Source organism: Dasypus novemcinctus, chromosome 2 (genome assembly GCF_030445035.2).
Source record: "Dasypus novemcinctus isolate mDasNov1 chromosome 2, mDasNov1.1.hap2, whole genome shotgun sequence".
Lineage (NCBI taxonomy): Eukaryota > Metazoa > Chordata > Mammalia > Cingulata > Dasypodidae > Dasypus > Dasypus novemcinctus.
The window spans coordinates 137,490,890-137,516,890 of NC_080674.1; positions in this window are offsets into that span (position 1 = coordinate 137,490,890).

The window sequence follows — 26,001 nt, forward strand, 5'->3', positions numbered from 1 at the left end:
GAGTAATGCTGGAACACACATCTGTGCAGAACTTCTCAAGTGCATGAAGTAACCTAGGGCACTAGCTAGAGATCTGACATTTGGGCTAATGTCTATCTCTAGGCATCAAAGTATCTTTAATAAGGATTGTAAATAACCCCTTGTTTCCTTTATGTTTTTTTAAGTAGCAAAGAAGCATTAAAATTTATTGATCATGTGCTCTTGGCAATGTATAATATGGAAGAAAGCCCAATAAGAAGGTATTTTAAAATTCTAGCCCACTCCCTTAACCTAGTCCTAAGGACCTCTGTATACAATTCCCCTACCTGAGACTTCATTGAATTTGATTTTATTTAATTAATGAGGGAAAAGCAGACATTTCATTCATTATTTACTTGTTGTCTTACTTATGACATTTAACCTGGTATCGTAATTCTGAACATATAATAAGTACCATTAGTAGAGTGTTCATTCTTACTTTAATGTCTATATGAAAGTGTACTACTTGTTTCCTGAAACTGTCACCAAACATGTCACCATTAATTTTGCCATACTTTTTGATATAAATCTTAGATATTTGCCAATCTTTTTAGGAGATTCCAGCTCTGAATATATGGCAGATATTCCAATAGAATAGAAAAGGAACCAGCAAATATGACACCTACACAAATCAAAATCTCTCAATTAAAAAGGAAAAACATAGAATGGCATTTCAGTAATTTATTTATGCTTTTAAAAATATTTTTTTAAATATTAGAAAGAAATAGAACCATATAGGCAAATTTAAAAATTCTTACATTCTAGGATTTGATTCATAGTTGACTTGTAAAATAAACTTTTCAATAGTTCTGATTATGTAATTTGAATTGAGGGAGATAAATGCATATACATGTACAGTGCTGTCATTTTCTGCATTGAAAAACTGAAATAAATATATGTCCTCAGGTATTATTTCAAAGATATTTCATGTGAATACATTTTAAAACCCAGCAGATTCTATTTGGTTAGAAAAAAAAATTCTGTTTTTAGCAAAGAAAGCAACCTTTCTTTTTCTGTAACAACCAGTCTGGTCTCTGATCTTTCTGATGGGCTTAACACATCACCAATTTCCCCTCTGTAGGCTTAAGAGCAATCCTCATAAACTTCAAGAGCAGGTGCACATAATAGTCATAATAAATAAGTAATAATGGCTCCATGAAATTAAAGCATCTGAGTTATAGCCTCAAGCATATTGAATACATTTGGATGGACAGGATGGGCTCGAAATGCCCACAGGAAAGGTAATTTTTAAATATTCAGTAGCAAAAAATATAAAAGGAATCTGACTTGCAAGTTTCTTCTGGCTTGCTGTCATTTTTCAACATGTGAGCAAATCACTTTATAATAATACCTCAATTATGTGGAATACTTTTTCTCCATGAATGAACAAGAAAGAGAACAGGGAAGAAAAGCTGCCATGGGTGCTGGGGCAACCAGGGGCCTCTCAGCAGTGGCAGGGCTGGAGGGAGTGAGAAGCTGCTTCAGGTGGTGCTGAGCAGCTGCGCCAGGAAGGTATGAAGCCCCTGTCCCTGTGGGATCCTGGGAAAGGTCTCTGGCCACAGCCTCACCTGAACAAGGGGCACCTGCAGTCTGCAGCCCTCCAGCACAGAGAGAAACCCCTCACCAAGGACAAGGATAAAGAGTTAGGCAGAAATTTAAGGCACAGCCCAAACCTCTTCTCTTCCAGGCTAAACCCTCAGGACTCACAGAGGCCCAGACCTGCTAAGGAGGCCAAGCACAAGGACTGTTGTGGTCATGTAAAACTACTGCAGACACAAAAATCACTAGAGTGTAAGCTCCACGAGAGCAGGAATTTAGGGCTCTTGCTGCTGAATTCCCAGGTACAAGAGTGGTGCCTGGCATAGGATGGTGTTCAATAAATATTTGATGAATGAATCTCTACTTCCCACATACTGGTCACACTGATGGGCCACCACAAATGTCTACTTTATCATGTGCTCAGTCTGTACACACCAAGAATCACCCCAAAATCTCAGCCACATAAACATACTGGGCCTATGTTTATTTCATTAATCTTCTTGAAATTAACCTTATAATTTCTACAACACTTAAAACAAGTTTCATTTACTTTGAATGAAAGTACTGCATAAAAATGTCTATAAAATTGTATGCACCTTTTAGTTTGATAGAACCTGCTCATGTCTCTCAAAGCCTGTATCTTGCCATGAGAAAATGTACATAGAGTTTTCAAAAGCTTATTCATTAGACTTAATTTTTTCCCTTTTAATTTTAGTTTCAATGAAATATGTTAACAAATAAAACTTGCCAAAATTTTATAATTAGCTAACAGATTCTTCTAAAATGGAATATGGTAGATAGGATATAGCTTAAACAATAATTACAGACAACATTCACTTAGTGCTATTATGTTCTAGATTCTGGGCTAAAAGCTTTTCATGCATTTTAAATTTTAATCCTTATGACAATTCTGGAGAAAATATGATTATTCTTATTTTATAGAGGAGGAAACAAAGGAATAAGAAAATTATGCACTCAGGAAAAGTTTATGCATAATATTTTGCAAATTATATGTGATGTGCTAACATTTTAATGCTGAACATATGAATCCACAGATTCAAATGGAAGGCACTGGTTGATTTTGAGGTTTCTTTCTTTTCATGTCAAAGTTCAGATATCTATTGGTGCCATTTGGGGAATATCCAAACTTCAGTTATACCTCTATCTCAATGCAATGCATGCACCTTAAGAAAAATCTATAATTCTCCACATTTAAACCTGTGTAAGTGACTCACAATCATTTGATTTCATGGTGTAGATTATTTTATGGGAGGAGGAAAATATCTGCCAGAAAATCCATTAACAAGTCAATAATTTTACTAACTTTTGGTAAGTGGTTAAGGTGACACACAAGAGGGGATGTATTTACATTTTAGCTTAGAATAATAAACAGACATTTATCTAACATTTGCAGATGAATTTGCATGTTTTCCCCACAAGTATTTATTTTTCTGTTAGTTGTTTCTCATTCCCAGATAACCCCTTGTGTAACCTTTGAGGAATCCGTTTAAATGAGCTAGGGATGCAGGAGGAGAGCAGGAAGCTTTTGGGAAGCCCCCATCCAATAAAATCACATGCAGGGGAAGCAGAACTTGAGTCACAGGTAACATGATTATGAGCAGTCTAGAGCAGGGAAACTTTTAGGGAGAGGATACAAAGAAAGGGGTTAAAAAGAGAACAGCATGATAAATTAAAATCCAAACTTTGAGCACAGAAAGGAGAGATGGCATGCCAGTTTTCATCAAGTATGGGAGATGAAAGAAACAGGACTTTGGGGGTCAATGAGATGAATTTGCTCTTTTGAAGGGACCTGATCTCAGGGTGGATAAAGTTATTTTTGCAAGTAAAAATATGCCACCATGGGGTTTTCTATCTGTGTGTGCATGCATGTACTTTCCCCTAAAGAAACAGTTTACTGTCCAAATTTCCATCTTTTTCAGCACCGTTCCTTTCCTGAACTTCAGATACATAATTAAGGATTCAAAAGAGTCTCCTTGGGATCAAATGTGGAGGGATAGATTTTCTAATATAGAGTTCTGGGTGAAAACTTGCATAAAGCTTGTGACACTGCCTTCCTTTCTGCCTCTTTGCTGTCAATTACATGTTTCACTTCTCCTGCAGAGAAATTTTTCATGAGCAGTTAGCTGCTTTCCTATAAGATGGAGAAACACATTTGACAATAACCTTATGCCCTATCATTAATTCATTTTGTTCACTGTGGTTGCAGAGATTAAAACCAACCCTCCTGATGCATTTGTAAACTCCCATAGAATTCTATTTGAATCACTATTAATTAATGTGTCATTAAGCATGTTCTTTTTTCCTTGACACTGGCATGATATTAAATCTTTTTTAACTTTTAGTTGTTCTTAGTAATTACACTGTTTGAAAATAATATGCAGTGACATAATAAGCAGAAGAAAAATCTGAAAATGGTTTAACTCAATGTATTCCAATCACAACTTATTTTCTTCTTAATATATCAGAGTTGTCAACTAGAAGGTATCTGTTATCCTCACTATCATAACAGAATTTCTATCACAGTGATCTCATAAAATTGCAAAGAAAATACTTTTTGACATGCTTAAGTCTCTTTTCTTAGGAGAGGGGTCTAGCTATGTGTGGAAATAAAACTGGAATGCCCAGAAGAAGATGGGACACATAGATGATACTAACTTGACTTCTTTTTAGGGTGAGAAAGAAAAAATAAGCATAGTAGAGTTAATATATGACATTCTAATGAACCAGGTCCTACTGCTTTTTATGTTACCATAAATCACCTGATATTTAAATTCAGAACATCTGAAGTACTAATTTGTAAAGAGTTTCTGTGAAGGTCAATTCTGACTGTTTATCGCATGTGTTTATGCTTTTGTCCAGGAAGTCAGTAATGGAGAGAAGTCATTTCATCTCCTTATTTAGTGGAAGAGAGCACTCAACTAGGTGACATCAGTTCTTGTATTCAAAGAATATACACATGCCCACACCTGTGCTCGAGAGCAAGCAGATTAGCGTGACAGCATAATATGAACAGCTCCCACTTAGATGACTCTTTTCAATCCCCCTCAGGGAAAGAAAAAAGTAAAAGAAGGCCTTACAAAACATTTTGTCTATTCTTTCTCAGATAGAGCAAATTATCTTTCTCTTTAAAATGACCTTCCATTGTCTAGGTGCATAAAACTTTAACTGTCACAGCCAAAATGTATCAAACATGGTAACTGCAGGATTACATGCAAAGCAATCAGTGTTCCACAGCTGAGGCAGACACCAGCATGTCAGAGAACCTGTAATTCCTTCTATAGCAAAGAAATGAAGAGAGGCTGCCGCAAATATGAAGGAAATGTAACTCAAATGTGTTTACCTGAACTGGTGTGCTAACTATAAACTATAACATTCTAGAAGATCACTAGTTATTAATCAGATGAGTTCATTCGATTTATTAATATATCTTATTATATGGACAATTGACAATGTAATTCTTCAAAGACATCATGCTTAATTAAGATTTTGATGTAGTTCCATTACAAGTACAAGTTACAGAAGGCAAGTCTATCTAAATAGCTAATTCTTATACTTTTAGCTACCATATTAAATTTAACATGCTTTGTAGCCTAGAACTTCTATGATTGATTTTATAAAGATTTATTTATAAAAAAATATATTTATTTATATTTTATAAATATAAATATGTATCAAGCTAACCTCTACCTATCAGAATCCTGTAAGCAGCAGCCTTTGTAAAAGAAAAAAAAAAAAACACAAGAAAAACAGCCATTATTTTCATTATATTTAGTGCCTGGAGTAATGAAATGAGAACCACACTTTCATCTCTTCAAGAAGTGAGAAGGCGGCCTCCTAGGAACTCTCAGCTTCAACTACTTCCCCCAACCTCAGTAGACTAGGTAGGTCTAGAGTGGCCGTTCTGTTTAGGGTGATCCGTCTGAGATGGTAAGTGGGATGATGTATATACTCAGACCCAAGAGGCAGTATGAATTAGTGACAGATCAGGACTCTCAGGGGTCTAGAAGAGGTAGAAAATGCATTCAAAGCAGTGTGTCTGTCCTGATAACTTGTTCAGATCCTCAATTTGAATAGTCCCTGTGTCCACATTTTCATTTGATTCCTGAATACTTGGGGAGCCGGTGAATTTATTACATGCAAATCATGTCCAGCGAAACCTTGGGGGAAAAACTGTAAGTTTGAAACATCAAAAGATAGATAATTTTAAAAGCATATGTATAACATGATAGCCATCCCTCACCAGGGCACAGCCCCAGATACCTGACTCCGCAGACAAAGAGAACACTATTTTCATCTTACCGCAGATCTGACCTAATATTGTAATTCTTTTGAACTCATGAGAGAAAGGAAAAAGGAGCAGCAGAGTTTAATATTTCATTTTATCTTGTAATGAAAGACATTGCATTTTGTTTCTCATGTTAAAAAAAAAACCTTGATTCTTGCCAGAGTTGCTCTCACTTCCCTCTCTAGACTTTTAGTCACTGTGAAGGATCCCTATGCAACAAAGAAACTTTCCTTGTCTTTGTCCTTGAGAAAGGCGCCCTTCTTGAAACATTGCAATGCAACCTCTGTACTATATCTTTTGTAGACTAGACAATATCACAATGGGTGGAGGAATAATCACACACATTGCCTCATTTTCAAGCTGCTCCAGGCATTCAGCTACTCAAACTATCCCTCTTTGATCTGTCCTAAATGACAAGTTGACTGGAGAAAATACAAGGGGGCACTAAAGGAATTTATCTCAAATTACTCCAGGGAATTGAATTTGTGGTACAACTGAAATAGGTAACCACTTCTATTTAACAGGTTATAAAGAGATATCAGATGGCAGCATGATGCATGTTCTTTAGGATGACATTTGGCAGGCTACTGTGGGTCCTGAGGCACTTGAGGTTACCAATTAATGGTATTGTTTTCTTGTGAATTTTCCTGTTAACTTTCCTGTGAATCAGAGGAGTCAAAAGACTGGTTACTTATGTAACAGAATTTTTTGTGCACTTATTTCACCAGTTGCAGCAAGGCCATCAGAAGAACAATGACTTTTGGGAAAAAAAGAAAGGAGAAGAGAATATTTGAAGGCAAATATTTGATAATAAGAAAATGTAGACTGCATTTGGCCTTCAGCTAGGTCTGATGCAGTACCTGTCATTTTGTTTTGGGTATGTAATTTGGGTTTAAAGCAATTTAAACTAACATATATTAGAAAAGGTTATTATTCTCCCCAAGTTGTTCTCTGGTCCCACTTAATTGCAAAATAGTAATACAGATTAATGCAAGCAGAACTTGGAGAAATGAAAAAAAAGAAACAGGTTATAATGAGCTATTCTTAATTCAGGATCATAATTTTTAATAGGAAATAATGCTTATCCAGAATAAATAAATTTAAAAATTATATGTAGAATTATTAAATGCAATTCATTAGTCATTTTCTTTATCTTCCTTTATATTTTTCAGAGCTATCATATTAGAGTTTAAAATGTCTCAAATTCTGAAATGTGTCAGCATTTCAGTAGAAAATGCCATTCTTGATCCACAATCTAAAATCAGTTGTACTAATTTTTTAATGCTACCCTGTTTGCATGAGATTCCAGATCCTACTTAGGTACCATGAGTTTACCTAAATTGTGTATATTATAACTGTAACTATCCTTCTTTAAAAAACAACATTACTCCTGCCCTTAGAGACACAGGATACCTGAAATCCTACACAAAGAAGATTCAGGCACACTCAAATTAAAAGAAGGAGGAGGACAAAAGGAAGGGGCTGTGTCAACTTATTCTAGAAAATAAAAACTAAAAGATATGATCATTTTAAGATATCTGCTACTCGAGATTTCATGATATTATTCCTTCATGTGGAAAAATGTAAAAGAGACAAAAATGCGTAAGGATGCCCTACAGCGAATGGAAAATAAGTAAAGGTTTTAAAGGAAGAATAAAATTTAAATTTAAAAGGTAGGAAAATAAATGTAAAGGAAGAAAAGCAATTGTGAACCATTCCTACTGGGATAGTTCTAATCTTCCTGACTTGCTTGGTTTTAAATTCAGGACCCAGTAAGTGGATTTCTGTTTATCTGCATATTGTGCAGAGAATGAAGAACTAGAGATTAGATAAATTAAGAATCGTGACTGGAAATAACTGCAGCTTTGACATGAAAACAGTACAAAAACTGAAATCCTTTTGGAGAACATGGAAACTTCACTTACTATTTACAAGTAATACAAGTGTGTTTCAGGGTCTAGCCGAAGCATAATATCGCAGAAATGAAAGGACAGAATACATTTGCCAACTTTTGAACATATTAAAACATTAAATAGATGCCTAAATTACCTCTCTCACCTAATGCTCATCACAAGTTTCACACCAGCATTGTAACGCAAGGCTGTGTTCGGTACCAGTAGCATAGTGTCAATAATAGCACCAAGTTTAAGGCTGTTGTTTTTCTATTTGGAGAAATTCTTAGGAAGTAAGACTATTGGGCTCTGAATTTGATTTTTATTTTCATTTTGTGAAATCAGAGTGACGACTTTTAAGTCATAAATTGTATATGCATGATGTGATTTTTTTTCAACTTTATCAATTGAATTTCATTGTTACAGTAAGCACATCTTAAACAGTTCCATGAAGAACCAGTTCCTGGTGTGATTTTAATAAAAACTTTTGAAAAAGTTTTGTGGCCAAATAAAAATGCTTCCTACTTTTCTGGAAAATTTACTCTAAAGGACCCTATTTCATGTTCTTTGTTTATTTTTATCAAATAATGTGTGAATATGTTTTAGGAATTCAGAGTTTGGAAAGATTTATAATGAAATGCCTCAACTCACTGTCCCAGCCCACGTCTGCTCACAATAGGTGATAATTTCAGTGATCTCTGCTCTTGGTTCTTCTGATGTGGCTATATCTTCATGTTTGTAAATAATATTCTTATTCTGCCTTTACATTCATCAGATAATGCTATTATCTTCCTTCTCTGAGAAATAAAGTTTTGCCTAAATTATATTCTGCTATCCTCTTTCTAATATGGTTCTATCACATTTTAAATTTCTTCAGTTATTTACCATTGTACCTTTAAACAATATGATTAAAGCTCTGTTTCTTATTCCATAAACTGCATGAAGTATCTTTTGTTTTCTGTTTTGTTTTTTATAATAATGTCTCCTTAATTACCTATTATTCAAAAGGTAGTTATTGAAGAAGTTTATTGCATTAATTTGCAAAATGGTCTTTTCTGCTAAGATTTTTTTTTTTTTGGACAACCTTTAGTTGTTAGATGTCAGAGTCAGTCAAGCAGATAATTATGTTTTAACTCCTAAATAATACAAGTCCTTCTTGGTGGGGGCACTTTCTCCAAATCGGGTCTGAACTTCCCATGCCCCATATATATGATGGAGTTCATGACATTGGTTCCTAGCCACCAGTGTGACCTAGCCACCATTTGCGCTCCCAAAACTCCTTATGCTCTAGCTCTAACTAGAACTGTTTTTCTATGTTTATGCCTCCTTTGTCCCTCATGTTCTGAACTTCAGAAGTATATGCCTTTTGTGTTGTCTCTTTCCTTTGGTTAATAGCTCGGCATTTACTGGTGGGGCTTGTCCACTGTGTTTTCATTTGAGCTGATTAGGAGACAACTAGCCTCCTTGTTGAGGGCAGGGAGGTTCTCTGATCTCCATAAAGATTTTCTTTCGACCATTCCACATTTTTCTGCCTGACATCTCACCACTCCTTCCCTCTTGCCCCACATCCTGAGCCTGCTGCAGTTTTGTAGGCTCTCTTCTCACCACCTCCTTTTAGCGAACCTTCTAAACAAGGGCATCCTCTACCTTGATATGTCATTTACCTTCCTATTTTTTTTTCCTTTTTCAAAAATTTGCTGCAATGTCACATCTCCTATTTTCTTTGCCATTATGGATCTAGGTTTTTTAAATCTTTTACTAGAATTTTAATGAGAATTGGAAATAAAGGAAAAAATTAGGTTTTCTCTCCACCATATTATTCTGCTTGAATTTCTTTAATTCATCAGTTCTCTACCTTACTTGATGATTAAATTTTTAAATCATAATGCCTACTAATATCTCATAGCCTCTAGTAGTCTATGGAACATAATTTGGGAAATACTGAAGTAAATTGTCATTGACTGTATTTTGATGTATTGCATAATGTTTTATATTTTATATAAATAACATAATATGTTAACATATAATGCATAATACATACTATACTAAATATGGTATATTAGTTTAATAATGTATATTATATGTTTAGGCTGTTAAGTAATATAATAAATTTTGTATATAATTTTATTTCAATTCAAGTCTTTAAAAACAAAATAATTTGCCCACCAAATCTGCCCTCCAAATTCTTTCTTACAGCACAATGCCATACATGTAGAAGAAATGTGGAGTTGGAAAATAACTATCATAGCAATGATTTTACAGACATCATATTAAAGATGGCTTCGAGAGGAAGTTTCATAAAGAGCACGGTAGTAACATGGTCCCAAAGTATTCCTCCTGGATTGCTGTTTGGATGCAAAGGGAAAACTAGTAACTATATGGTGAAAAAACTTGACATCACTTTCAAAAGGTGATAAAAATTAACATCATGCAGCCCTTATTTGCCCTAAATGTGATAGCTTGAGAAGAAAGCAACATCTCTTAAGTGGCATTCTAGCTGCAGATGCACAACCTGTATCTAATCATGAAGAAATACCAGATAAAACTCAAATTGAGGAACATCCTATAAATACAGTATAAAATACTGGCCTGCAATCTTCAAAAATATAAACATCATGAAAGAGAAAAGCTAAGGGTTGTTCCAGATTAAAGGAGACAAAAGATATATGAAAATTGAATGAAATCCATCCTCTTTCAGCAGATCCTGTAGATCCAATGGTATTATATTGGGTCAATTGACAAAATTAGATGTGATTTTGGACTGGATAAAATTATTATGGCAATTTTATATGCCCTGAAATTGGTAGCTATAACGTGGTTATGTAAGCAAACATCCTTATTCTCAGGAAACACAAAGAAATACTGGATGGTAAAGGGGTATGATATCTGCAACTTACTCTCAAGTGTTTCATAAAGGAATACATATATGTAGATATGTGCATGTGTTTGTATGTATGTGTGTATGCAGAGAGAGGAGAAAGAAAGATAAAACAATATTTTTAAAAATGTGTAAATCTAGTTAAAGGATATGTGGGAATTCTTTGAACTATTCTTGCCATTTTTTTGTAAGTTTGATTTTTTTTCCAAAAAAATGTTTTAAAAATCTGCCTTCCAAGACTCAATCTATGCTGCAAATGGGAAATTCAGTATCAGTTCTACTTGAGGATACAAATTTTATATTTATGTTACAGAATAAAAATCTTTTATGTTCTCCATTTACAACCTTGTCTTCCATGTCAAGATTGCTTTGGTCTCTGATGTCCTACTCTTATATTTTACCACTCCCCAGCTCTCTATTTGTTCCTCTTCCTTCCTAGAGTTTTAATTCTATATATTCATTGTAAATCATTGAAATATTAACTGATATCTTGCATTTGTTTTTTTGTTTGTTTTGTTGTAGAATTTGAGAGAGGTTCAATTATTTGCATATAGAGAGGCCAGGACTCAGGAATGATTTTGAGAAGGAAAAATGGTTTATTGACTTGGGAGCTTTCTGTTTTAATCCCGAGCCCCGAACAAGATTTTCAAATTTCTTTTATACAGAGAGGAAAGGCCAAATGGTCCCTTTGTTTCAGTTCTCAATAGGCTTGAATTAGCATATATATCTTCCACATCTTAGGTAAGCTTTTAGCCTGGACTCCAGACATTCTAGATAAGCTTTTAGCATATTTTGTTTACATTTCCCCTAAATACTTAAAGTTTATAGACCTTGCATTGTTAAACTGTTTCCTGGGACTGGAGTCGTTGCCATTGTCACTAAGGGCAGGACTGCAGCCTCTTATCGTTCCACGCCCACAAGTCAAACAGCTTAGGTTATCTCTGAAGAGACAAAGAGCCTCCCACCCATAGCCCACATCAGTTTGTTTGTCTGTTTGTTTGTTTCCTTTTCATTCTTCAATACCCTAGACTCCTCAGAAAGGAGGAGCCTGGTATAGGAGCTCTTGAATCCCAACAGGAGAAAGTGAAGACATGATTTGGGTAGGCAATCAGACACCAGTCATTGTTACGAGCCTATGTGGCCATAAGGAAAATTAAGGCAAAGCATTCCAAACGATTCAGGTTTTTCTATCTTCAGTGAAAGAAAGGGGAGTGGTCTGATCCTGGAGGTAGGTTTTGCAGAGGAAGAGGAGATGGAATTACACATTTCTGAAGGTTTTATGGCCAGCCAAGCAAGCAAGGAAGCAGTTACAGTGATTTGTTTAAAAACCAAATCAGGACAATAGCATCATGCAACGAAAAGTAGCTATGGTGCGTGTAATAGTAATAAGGACAATAATAACAACAGTTAGCACATGCAGTGCTATGCAATGTGCTCATGCCATTCTGTTCACTTCACTCATTTAATCCTCACAACAACTTCATGACCTAATCCTTTCCCCAGTGAGGAAACTAAGACACTGAAAGACAAATCAGCTTGTCCCCAGTCACACAGGCAGGAAGTGACAGAGCCATGATTCACACTTGGTTCACATGAGGCACTCTGGCTCTTAATCCCTATGCTCTGCAGAAGAAAATGGGACATTGTGGCAATGGACTCCCATAGAACAAGAGCCAAGACACTCCTCTTTCTTCCTGAGAGCAGGTAAGACTCAGAGCTCTTGTATGATCCAATGGACAAGGAGTGGAAGCTCTAACAATGAGTGATATTGGACTTCTCACCATCCTTTTTGATATGGGAACTTAGAGACAATTTTCATTTTATTTAGATGAATAAATGTACCATTTCCTACCTCTCACTGTTAATTGAGAAATCCATGCCTGCTGCAGCTAACTCCATATTTGTCTATCATGATCATGTACCCAAGATTCAACCATCACCTATACTAAAAGAGTACCCTCTTTCTCTCAGATGTCTATCCCTTCCTTTGGGCTTTTCTTACTTTTCCTCTCTGGTCCAAACCATGCTTATCAAAGTGAGCAGGGATAGAGTAATAGAAAAGAAGCTCAACTTACATGAAAGAGCCAACACTTGAAAGAGGCACAAGCACATCCAACAACACTTGGTGTGAGCAGTCTTGCTGTTTGAGAACAAGTAGAATAAAACCTTCAAACTGCCATATTTCTTTGGGATGTAAAAGTAAAAGGAAAAATTAGGAATAGGTATATACATAGTTAAAATACTTTTCAAATAAAAACAATCAAGTAAGCAATAATACAACATCCAGTGATTTGGCAAGATTTCAATGGTCTTATATTGATGCCCCATAAAAATAGGAAAATAACAAGATATTTTTTAAAAACTAAAAACTGTAGATTTTTATCTGATCTCAAGTTGGGAAAATTTTTAAGTATTGTATTAAATACAGAAATGAAAAAATTTTTAAAAATGATAGCCATATCTACATTATAATTTAAATTTCTGTTTGGAGGGAAAATCGGACTATAAATATGTAAAAACAAACCCTGTGGACAAATGCATGCCATATATAATAGACAAAAAATTAATACCTTTAAAAATAAAGAATTTTTAAAATCAACAAGAAACTTCTTAGAGCCCCAAAACAAAACTGGAAAAAATAACATGAATTGGCAAATGGCAAAATAAAAAAAATATGAGTAGGCAATAAATACATGAAAAAATGTTCAACATAACTGGTAGTAAGGAGAGTTACAAAATAAAGCAATAAGTTAACATTTCTCAATTTATTAAATTGGAAAAAATGTTTTATAAGATTCAGAGTTAGTGAAAATGCAATAGAATAAACACTTAGCAAAAATACTTATTGGTACACATTTCCAGGAAGAAAATGTGAAAATATGAATAACAAAAAGGCCTCCCCATTGTCCCCATGAAAGCTAAGGAGGATAGAAAGGCAACCAATCAGCATAGCAACTAGCAAGGGTCCCTCCTTAATGTGGCAAAGGGGGAGGAAGAAAAGCCTTTAAAAGATCTACCCCAGAACCCCATAAGGGCTCTCACCCTGTAGCACATCCACACCTGTATCTTGAGTATATACTATCTCTTTTCTTGTTTCTTAATAAACTCTTTATTCCCTTGCCTACCCTAAAAAAAATGTTGATACCCTATAAAGATACAAAAAATTTAAGGATGAAGCGATTAATTGCACTACCATTTATTTATAACAGAAAAAAATTAGAAACAAACAATATGCATAACATTGTGAAAATCCTTGCATTTAAGAATGATAATCCATGTTATGGCATACTATCAAGCTATAAAAATAATTTTTTAAAATTTAGTTTGTGATACAAAAATGCTATTTCATAATGTTAAGTGCAAAGCAAGAAGTCAATGAGAACATTGAAGAAGACATAAATATTTATTCCTAGTTAGAACAGTAAATGGAAGAAGTGGCAATTGACCTAGCCTTGCAGCATGCACAAGATTTCTTGAGCAGAGGATGTGGAGATAATGCACCTGGCTGAAGGAATAGCTTAAACAATGGAGTAACTATGTGGAAGAAACTATTCAGTCCACAGTGAAAGACCGCTATAGCTCACAGAAGAAAGATGGACATAAAGGCCCAGGAGATGAGGCAAAAATGTAAGTACCTCAAGGTTTGAATGAAAAGAGAAGGCACTGTGACTTTATCTAAAAGCAAAGAGAGTTTTCATTAAAGATGACCGAGAACACACTTTAATTTCTCCTTCCTTCTAATATCCCATTAAAGAGTACAACATATTATTAAGCATAAACAGGATGGTTATCACTAAATGAACACCATAACACATTTCTAGGAGGCTTGAAAGTAAATGGAAAAGTACTTAATTTTGAAGGAGAGCAGAGGAATCTGCAGCCTAGAATAAACTAAAAAAGTTTATGGTTGAAATTTCAAGCACACAGGCTCATAAGCATAGTCATCAGTAGCAAGGGGCCATCACTGGACCATCCCTCCCCACCAGTCCCCATCCTTGCACCTGGGGGACTGCTGCTGCCCCACTGGGGAGTACTACAGAGTTTCAACTAGGCCTAGAGCTGCAGGGTGCCTAAGAGTTACCTCCTGAGAACCTCCATGTTGACCAAACGTGGCCACTTTCTGAGCCGAACTCAGCTTGTAAATGCATTACCTTCCCCCCAGCATGGGACAAGCTCCTGGGGATGGGCTTCCCTGGTGCTGAGGAATTACTACCAAGCACCATCTGGTGATGCAGCTAGAAAAGACACCGAATGAAAGGGGGAAATGGTAAAGACAAATGAGTTTATATGGCAAGAAGACTTCAAAATGAGTCGGGATGTCATCAGAGAGGTCGTGCTTATGCACATCTCAGCAGGATCTCAGAGAGATCCAAAGTAGATACAACCCCAGGTGATGGTGCTCCTGAGGGCTATGGAGACGCCCAGTTCCTATGGTCATGACAGATGGCTCTGGAGTTCAGTGCCTTGCCAGTGGGCCCTACTTTGGAATTTGTGCTCCTGAGTGAGGTGGAGTTGGACTCAGATGTAGCTCTCTGTCACTATTGCTGAACTTGTGGTTGGTGCTGGGGTTGGTGTATACTCAGGAGACTTGAATCTCTGGACTGTCTGTGTGCTGACTGGACCCTGAGCTTCAGCAAAGTTGTAGCACCTGCTTTCCGGTTTTTTGGATTTACCCAGGTCAGCTAACAGGGAGGTGAGGATGGTTAACCAACATATCAGGGAACTGAGAGAGTTCACAAATGCAAGCAGGTGAATTCCAAACATCAGCCATGTGGGATCTAAGCCCCCTCTCGATTTAGGGGTGGAGTGGACATCACCATCCCAGGGTCTGCAGGATGGAGGAATAAAATATGGATTAGAGTGGATTTACTGGTATTCTACTAAAGAATTATTGTGACTCTAGCAATGGAAGAAATTATATCATTGATGTAGAGATGTTGGCAGCAGGAGTTGTTGAAGGCAGGGAGAGGGAAAAAGAGGTGTGATATTGGGGTATTTTGGGGACTTGGAGTTGTCCTCAATGATATTGCAGGGACAGATGCAGGACATTATATATCCTGCCATAACCCACTGAATGGACTGGGGGAGAGTGTAAGCTACAACAGAAACTATAATCCATGCTGTGTAGCAGTGCTCCAAAATGTGTTCATGAATGTACCACACTAATGAAAGAACTTGTTGATGTGGGAGGAGTGGAGGTGTAGGGAGTGGGGTCTTTGGGAACCTCATATTTTTTAATGTAATATTTTGTGTGATTTATGTATCTTTTAAAAAAAGATAATTTTTAAAAAAGGTTATGGTGGATATATTAGTCAGGTTTCTCTAGGGAAACAGAACTAATAGGAGATATCTGTAAATAGTATGAGATGTTATACAATTGTATCTCGTGACCATAGGGATGCACAAGTCCAAACTCTGCATGGCAGGCTGCAAAACAGGGGCTCTGATTAAGGTCCTTGATAAGTCCCAGGAAACACTGGCTGTCTGAAGTAGAGATCTGAATTATCTCTGAATGCTGAAATCATTGCTCCTTTTAAAGCCTTCACCTTATTGGATGAGATGTCACTCATTGCTGACGGCAATCTCTCTAGTTGATTGTAGATATAACCAGTTATCTATGCAATCAACTCACTGATGATTAAAGTCCAAGAAATGCCCTTTAATTACAATTAGCCCAGTGCTTTCTTGACCAAACAACTGGGCACCATTACCTAGCTGAGTTGACACATTAAACTAACCATCACAGTCCATCCCTTGTCAACTTGGCAGCCATACAAATCACCTTAAACCAGAAATGCACTAAATTGTTCCAGAATAGGGTGCAAATTGATATTCTTCAATACTATGATATGAATTAATACAATTTATGTCATACGATAAGGGAAAAGGTTAGGGAAGAAAGGAAAGATATTTACATACATATACAAACACAGTCATAACAAAACCAGGAAAAAATATTCATGATCATTACAGTCCCCTTTCTGTAACTGTTCATGTGGTTGAACTTTGTATTTATCCCTACCTTCTTCCTCTATTCATCCCATGTTCCTTTTACCTTCAGCAAGCACCTGAGCTGGCCATGGTTGTTTGCTTGGTGGAGTGACTCAAACTTTTATTCCTGCATATTCTGGACTATTATTAATGCTGCATGGATTGGGATGTTACAATTTTCCATTGAATTTAATCACAGGGCATGGCAGTATTAAGAGACGTCCTATGGTATCTTCTGTATTCCAGGCAAACTCTTCTTTACTTCCATTGCATAGGTGCCCGTCCTAATTTCCCTTGATAGGGTCAATCACCCCAACCAGTAAAGTAATTCCTTTCATCGCCTGTTGGCTCAGAGACATGAGAAGCCCATAGTGGCCTGGTGGCATCTTAACTTCCAGTTTAATGGAATCTTTGTTGTCTTTCTGGGTGGAAGTGCTTTTCTGTTTGAAATTAAGACCAGGAGACAAGCAGAGCTTAAGATTGCAGGGACAGAAAGCAAAAATTTTTCTAGTGGATTACTAGGGGTAATAGTAAGTGGTGCAACTCCCGTTTCCATCCCTTGATTCCTGGACTCATGAATCCTGGCTATGAGGAAAACAGCACCATAGAGGGGACACTGATCTAGAACATATACAGACTCCTGGAGAACACGGTCCCAGGCCTGCAAGGTATTGCCACCTCATTGGTCTCATTGGTGCTGTAACTAAATCTCCAAAAGACCATTCCACCATTCTATTGATGCAGTTTCTCCAAGATAATGGGGCACATGGTAAGACCAGTGAATTCCATGAGCATGTGCCCATCCCAGCACATCATTTGCTGGGAAGTGGGTTCCTTGATCAGAAGCTGTGGTGTGTGTTGTACTATGGTAGTACACATTCAGAAAATCCACAGATAGTAATTTTGGAAGGATCATGGATTACAAAGATGGCAAACCCATATCCAGAATATATGCCTATTCCAGTTAGAACAAATTGTTGCCCCTTCTATGATAGAAGTGGTCCAATGCAATCAACCTGATAACAGGTAGGAAACTAATCACCTTGGGGAGGGGTGCCATATTGGGGCTGAGTGTGGATCTCTGCTGCAGGCACACTGGGTACTCAGCAGTGGCTGTAGCCAAGTCAGCTTTGGTTAGGGGAAGTCCATGTTGCTGAGGCCTTGCATAAGCTCCATCCCTACCACCAAGGCCTCTTCGTTCATGAGCCCATTAGGCAATGACAGGAGTGGCTTGGGAAAGAGGCTGAGTGCTAGCCCCAGAGTGGGTCAACTTATCCATTTGATTATTAAAATCTACCTCTGCTGAAGTCACCCTCTGGTGAGAATTCACAAGGGACACAAATATTTTCATGTTTTGCCTACTCAAAAAGCTCTATCCGCATACCTCTTCCCCAGACCTCTTTGTTACCAATTTTCTAATCATGTTTCTTCCAAGTCCTTAACCATCCAGCTAAACCATTGGCAATGAATCAGTGTACAAATGCACCTCTGGCCATTTCTCCTACCAAGAAAAATGAATAGCCAGGTACACTGCTCAAAGTTCTGCCCACTGGGAGGACTTACCCCCACCAATGTACTTCAGGGATGAATCAGAAAGGGGCTGCAGTGCTGCAACTGTTCACTTTTGGGTGGTACCTGCATATCATATATAAGCATCTGTAAACCAGGCCTGTATTTTCTCTTCCTCAGTCAACTGGTTATAAGGAGCTCCCCAAGAGGCCATAGCTGTGGGCTGGAAAAGAGAAGGTAATGTGGCAGGTATGGTGACCGTGGGCATTGGGGTCACTTCCTCATGCAACTTACTTATGCCTTCAGGGGCCTCTCGAACCTTATCTTGTATATACCACTTCCACTTTATGGTGGAGTGCTGCTGTACATGTCAATTATGGTTTGGTGGGTCAGGAAATACCTGGTTCATGATAGGCAACTCAGGTCTCATGGTAACTTAGCGGCCCATTCAGTCTCTACTAAGGCCAAGTAGCAAGCTAAAAGTTATTTCTCAAAAGAAAAGTAGTTATCTGCAGAAGATGGCAGAGATTTGTTCCAAAGTCCTAAGGGTCTGTGTTGTGATTCTCCTATAAGGGCCTGCAAAGGCTCCAGATGGCCTCTCTATTTGTGATTGACACTTCCAATACCACTGTATCTGCTGGATCATATGGACCAAGTGGCAGTGCAGCTTGCACAACAGCCTGGACCTCTCACAGAGCCTCCTCTTATTCTGGTTCTCACTCAAAACTGGCAGCTTTTCTGGTCACTCAGTAAATGGGCTGGAGTAGCACACCCAAATGAGGAGTGTGTTGTCTCCAAAAGCCAAAGGGACCAACTAAGCATTATGCCTCTTTTTTGGTTGTAGAAGAAGCCAGATGCAACAGTTCATCCTTCACTTTAAAAGGAATATTTCAACGTGCCTCACACCATTGGATACCAAGAAATTTCACTAAGGTGGAAGTCCCCTGTATTTTTGTTGTATTTATCTCCCATCCTCTCTCACACAAATGACTTACCAATAAATTTAGAATAATTGATACTTCCTGCTCACTAGGCCCAATCAGCATGATATCATCAATATAATGGACCAGTGATGTCTTGTGGGAAGTACAAATGATTAAGGTCCCTGTGGACAATATTATGACATAGGGTTGGAGAACTAGTATACCCTGAGGCAGGACAGGGAAGGTATATTGCTGACCTTGCCAGTTGAAAGTAAAATGTTTCTGGTGGTCCATACTAATGCCAATTGAGAAAAAAAGCATTTGCCAGATCAACAGCTGCATACCAGGTACCAGGGGATGCATTGATTTGCTCAAACAATGATAGCACATCTGTTTTCTGCACAAGCAAATAGGAGAGTTGATTGGGGACATGATGGGACTTACCACTTCGGTATCCTTCAAATCCTTGATGGCACCATTACCTGGCTGAGTTGACACATTAAGGTAACCATCACAGTGAGGAAGACTTCGAAGCTATAGGAACTGAGATGGAAGGAGTGAAAAATGGAGCTATAAACATGAAGAAATGGATGCTCCATTTTCTGTGTAGTTAACAACTCCACCCTATTTCCTGTACCCCTCCCAAAAGAACAGCATACAAAGAGAAGAGACAACAAATAGAAGAAACAGAAGTAATATCAAATAAAATCAAAGCAATAAAAGTAGGATTTTTCCCTAAAGAATTTGTGTGAGCTGTGTGGAGAGGAGACGGGACATCAGGGGGGATTTGTGCACACACTGAGGCATCTGGAGTTCCTCAGTTCCTCAAATCTCATCTTAAAGTAAAGCCTACCAGTTGACAAGTCCTGTCTGCTTATCCAAACGACCTAGTCAAACTCTAAACTCCATCATTCATGGAACATCAAGCATTTCAGAAAACTCTGTAACATGAAAGAAAAATGTCAAAAGAAACAAACAAACAACCAGTTGCAGAGAAAACAAAAATTTAAGCAACACTTGAGAACTTAGCCATTTTATTTATAAAATTGGTGTAGCTCAGAGAAAAAGGGAGCAATTTCTGTAAGAAATAATTCACCAATCAGAAGTAATGATTTTCAAAATGTAAAATTCAATAGGAAATAGAGGGAAAAGTGGAAGATATTTCATAAGGATGCAAGGGGAAATTTTGAAAAGAGCTTCTTTTAGTTTCCTAGTCTGCTTAAAGCAAATATAAGGAAATTTTCAGGTTAAACAATGGAAATTTATTTGCTCTTAGTTTTGAGGCTGGGAAAAAGTCCAAATCAAAGATCATCAAGGCGATGCTTTCTTCCCAAAGACTGGATGCCGGCAAACCAGAGGGGATCCCCTTATGACAGAGGGGAAAATGTAGGGGGAGAAAACAAATATAGGCTAAAAATATTGTTAGGAGGAGAGAAGTTGGAAGAAGGGGAGGCAGCGTGGAAGAAAGCAAGCCCAGACGTCCAATTCTAGCTGTGCATCCTCAGGCAGGTTGTTGTACCATTCTCTAGCTCAGGTTCCTCATCTGTACATTGGGAAACTAATAATTGTCCTACCTACCTGACAGGGTTGTTGTGAGGGTCACGAGAACAGATGAATGTAGATGTGCTCTTGGACTTGTGATGCACTAATGTGGTGGGGGCGGGGGGCACAGTGCTGGCCTGTGCATAGTCTGGGTCTCTTGACAGTGTGAGACCTGGAAGGAGGAGAAGGAAGATGAAATGACGTTGCTGGTGAAGGTGGTGGTACAATAGTAGGAGTTACTGCCTCCTAAGAACATGCTGTAATGAGGTGCTGTATATACCAATCTCCCCTCCCTTTGTTTTTCTGTTAACAAAATGTAATCCTGGTGTGTACAAATAAAAGTTTTACTTATGTGTAAAAAAAAAAGAAAGGGCAAGGCACATGGCAGCATCTGCTGTTCTCTCCCTTCTTTTCCAGGTTTCTTTGATTTCAGCTTCTTGTTTCCATAGTGCCTGCTCTCTCTCTCTCTCAGTTTCTCTCTCTCTCTCTCTCTCTCTCTCTCTCTCTCTCTCTCTCTCTCTCTCTCTCTCTCTCTCTCTCTCCTCTATCTCCATTCATTCTGCTTATAAAGGGCTCCAATAATAGGATTAATAGCCATCTTGAATGAGGTCACACCTTAAGCGAAGTTATCTCATAAAAAGGTCCTACTTATACTGGTTTACACCCACAGGAATGGGTTAGATTCAAAACGTTTTTCTGGGGTGCATCCAGCTTCAAATCACCATAGAACTATAATATAGAAAAATAAGGCATCACAAGAAATAGAGAATCATTCTAATTTTCATATATTAGAACACCCAAAAGAAAGAGGCAAGAATGCATAAGAGAGGAAATTACCAAATAATAATATAAGAAAATATTGCAGTCAAAATATTTACATTGAATATGCCCTCTGAACAATGTCACTAACAAATCAAATTATCACTTTAGTATCAGCACTAAAATATAATTAACTACATGACCATTATCTTTTGAGGTATCAGCAACAAAGGATGCAAGAAAATATTGGAGTAAGAACCTTCAGAGCCTAGAAAAAATAGTTTTTTATCTATAATTCTATGTCCAGCTCAACTATCAATCAAGTTAGAGTGTTAAGTAAATTTATTTTCAGAAATGCAGGGACTCAGAGATTTTGTCTTCCATACACTTTTTAATGAAGAAAAGACTTGAGTTTTATTCCATGAGGATGAGAGGAAATGTCAGACAGCAACAATAAATGAAGGCACTCATGCAGGAGGCAATGAAAAAAACATTTTACAATTCCATTATAAATTCTTCATTTTTGAATATCAAAACTCATTTTTTCTAACAATTTGAGCATAGATTATGATACTAACAGTATGAAGTATACATTTTTTAGAGTATAAAAACTAATTGATTAGCCTAACCACAGAGCACATAGCAAATAATGTTGCACCACCTTGCTGACCAGTGGACAGGTGGCTTCTCAGGTATTGCTATGCAGAAGGAAGGTTTATTAGTAATGGTCATCACAACATTCTATGACATCATTTAAATCAATGAGTTTGTATCTTCATTTATATTGTTAGTTGAATTGACCACCTATTGTAGATACTCTTAAAATATTTCCCTTCTAATAAAGAAACTTTTCATTGTTTTAAGAAGCTGATACAACTGTACTGATGTGCACTAGTTGAATATGGGCCTTGAATGAGCCCAAGATACAGAGAAGTAAAGTTCCAAAAAGATAATCTTCAAGAAGAATGAAATGGTTTTCAAATAGTGACACAAGGATGAAGATGTTTGGGATATAATAAAATTATTTTAACAAGAAAACAGAAATGCAAAGAACTCCTAGTTCAAAACTGAAGCAAGCTATGAAGGTGAATTTTTAAATAAAAGGATCTATTTAACTTTGATGGTCAGCACTTAGTTTGTTGAGGCACACAAGAATGGCATTAGCAGCACAGAGAAAGGAATGTAACTTAAGCATGCTATCAGAATAAAAATGAGACAATAAAACTATAACCACAGATATGCCAGGCAGAGCTGAAAGTAGTTGAGAATACAATTAGTAAGGAGAGGTAGGAAGAAATGAGAAGGATGTGAAGAGTAAGTTTAAATATGCCAGAAATTGATAAATCAATAAGGGGAGGTATAAAGATGTTATTTAAAGTTACAAATTGGAAGATCCAAAATTCCTGCTATAACTCTTAAATATTAGGAAGGAAATATAAGGGATGATTACTGTGATAATCATAATTTTCAGAGTGGAAAAAAAATGGGTACCATCTCAAATTGATAAAATAAAAACAGTGATATATTTGTATTACTTAGAAATATGAAGGCAAATGCAAGAAAAACTAAAAACAGAAAAGATGAAAATAGTTACCTCTGAAAGGAATGGAGCTCAGAAGTGCAAAAAGGAACACTGCAGTTACTGATTATGTAGATGTTTTATTAAAATATGTTAATTATTTAAACACATAAAGACAAAGGAAAGCCATTATAGAAGGTTTACAAGAAAAAAAGAATGATCAAAACTTTGGTAGGGAATCGGGCATTAGGAATTGTGATGGGTAAAACAATTTTGGGAGGTAGATAGCAGCGCTAATTTCATGCCCAGTTTCCTGATAAGAACACTAGGCTTTGAGAATTTAAACAAGTACCCAAAGATTCACAAATCTTAAATAGAGAATATGGATCTAGGATACTGATCTTTCGAGTTTTTAAGGCTTTATATTCATTGAGAGACACCCTTATTTTTAACTCTTAATATAGTCATATAAAAGCGCAGCATCCTTTTTCTCAAATCATTCTTTGAAAAAAAAATTTGGATACTAATTTTGCTTGCAAAATGCAAACATTAATAAAGTATTTCTCTCAGCCTCTCTAGTGATGCAGTTAAATGCAACAACAAAACAACTATCTAGGGGAAAAAAACAATATACTGTAGTAAGATAGAGTGTTTTTCCAAACTATACATAATTGATAATCCCCTGACCTAGTAAATTCTTACATTCTCATTGCGACAAACAATCACTTAGATGTCTATTTAGATTTCTATACCTATTTGTTTCCTTGTTTTCTGTTCTTTTTTCACCCTTTTTATCCTTTCTTCCCACCTCCTTTTTGTTATTAATAGTCGCTGTTCTCTTGTTTCTTCTTTGTTGCACTTCCCTTCATTTGTTTCTCTATTTTTGTTTACCAGTTTTGTGTACCTACACTATTTATTTTCCTTCCCTCATTTTCTATATTCTGCTTTCTGTTGTTGTCTTTCATTCTCTTTTTTGCTTGGCCTTCAATTTTTCTTGTTCTTAGTTTCTCTCTCCTTTTTTTCTCCTTTTTCTTTCTTGTTTTACTTTTTTTTCTTTCTGTCTTTTCATTCCTCTTTCCCTCTTTCCTCACTATTCTGGCCTTTTAATTCATTCTGTATGTCTTTCTCAGTTCAGTTTTTCATTTCATTGTTTGTGCCCCACCTTTTTACTCTTATTCCTCTGCACTTCTTGCTCAAGTTATTTCTATTTTCTTAGGGTTATATGGTTCCTTTTCTACCTTTTATTATTATTTTTTTTATTATCCTTTTGATCTTCATTCTCCTTTCCTTTTCTCTGGCCCTAATTTTTTTCCAAAGGAACATAGACAACAGCAATGAAATAGAATAAGAGGAACAAAGTGTCAAAGTGAAAACTGACCACACAAACAAAAACAACAAAATAAAACCCTAGATTAGAAAAAGAAGCTAATCAACTGAAAAAACCCATCAAGATAAACTGATGCTTAAACACCAAAAAAATTACAATCTATACTAAGAAATAGGAAGACATAGCCCAGTTCAACAAACCAACTAAAAAGCAGGAGGAAATTTAGAACATGGTACAACTAATCAGAGATGTCCAAACAAATATTATGAATCAATTTAATGATGTTAAGGAAGAGATTAAAGATATTAAGAAGACACTGGGAAAACACACAGAAGAAATTATAAGCATACATAAAGAGATAATGGATATAATGGTGATGAATGGCACAATACAAGAAATTGAAAATACGAAGGAAGCACAATATGTCTGAAATCAAACAGGTAGTAGAACAGATAGATAAAAAAGATAGAAAAAAATCAGTAGGGACTTAGGGATTTGAATGACAACACAAAATGCACAAACACACATATTATAGGCATCCCAGATGGAGTAGAGAAAGGAAAGGGGACAAAAGGAATGTTGGAGGAAATAATGATTGAGAACTTCCCTACCCTATTGAGGGAGGTGGACATGCTTGTCCAGGAAGTGCAATGGATCCTAAATAATAAAAATTCTAACAGGCATACTCCAAGATATATACTTATCAAATTGCCCAATGCTCAAGATAAAGAGAGAATACTGAAAGCAGCAAGAGAAAACAGAACCATCACATACCAGGGAAGTTCAATAAGTTTAAGTGCCGTCTTTGCATCTGAAACCATGGAGGCGAGAAGTCAGTGGATGACATAATTAAGGTGCTAAAAGAAAAAAAAACTTCCAACCAAGAATTCTCTATCCAGCAAAACTGGCCTTCAAAAATGCAGGAAAGTTCAAAATATTCACAGATAAACAGAAATTAAGAGAGTATGTCAATAAGAAACCTGCACATCAAGAAATACTAAAGGGAGTTCTGCAGGTTGAAAGGGGAAAAAACAGGAGAGAAAGAGTTGGAGGAGAGTGTAAGAACAACTAAAAAGATAAGAAGAGAAATACAAACAAGATACAGCATACATAAACCAAAAAAAAATATGGCTAATGTAAGTCCTTGACAGTAAAAACACTGAATATTAATGGATTAAACTCTCCAAAGAAGAGACACAGATTCTCAGAATGGATAAGGAAATATGACCTATCTATATGCTGTCTATAAGAAACCCACCTTAGACCCAGGGATACAAGGATGCTAAAAGTAAAAGGTTGGAAAACAATTTTACATGCAACCAATAACCAAAAAAGTATGGGAGCAGTTACACTAATATTGGAAAAAATGGACTTTAAATGCAAAACTATTGTAAGAGACAAAGACAGACACTATATAGTAATAAAATGGGTAATCCATCAGAAAGAAAGAACAATCATAAACATTTATGCACCTAACCATGGCACCTCAAAATACATGAGTCAAAAACTAGAAAAACTAAGTAGAGAAATAGATGCCTCCACAATTATAGTGGGGAACATGGAACTTTTATAAGCATTTGCACCATGAGACAAAACATCTTGACAGAGAATCAACAAAGGAGCAAAGACTTTGAATAATACATTAGAGGATATGGACCTATTAGACATACACAGAATATTTCACCCAATACAGCAGGATATACATTCTTATTGACAGTAAACGGATCATTCTACAGAGTAGAACACATGCTACGCTACAGAACAACTCTCAATGAATTCAGAAAAATTGATATTATAC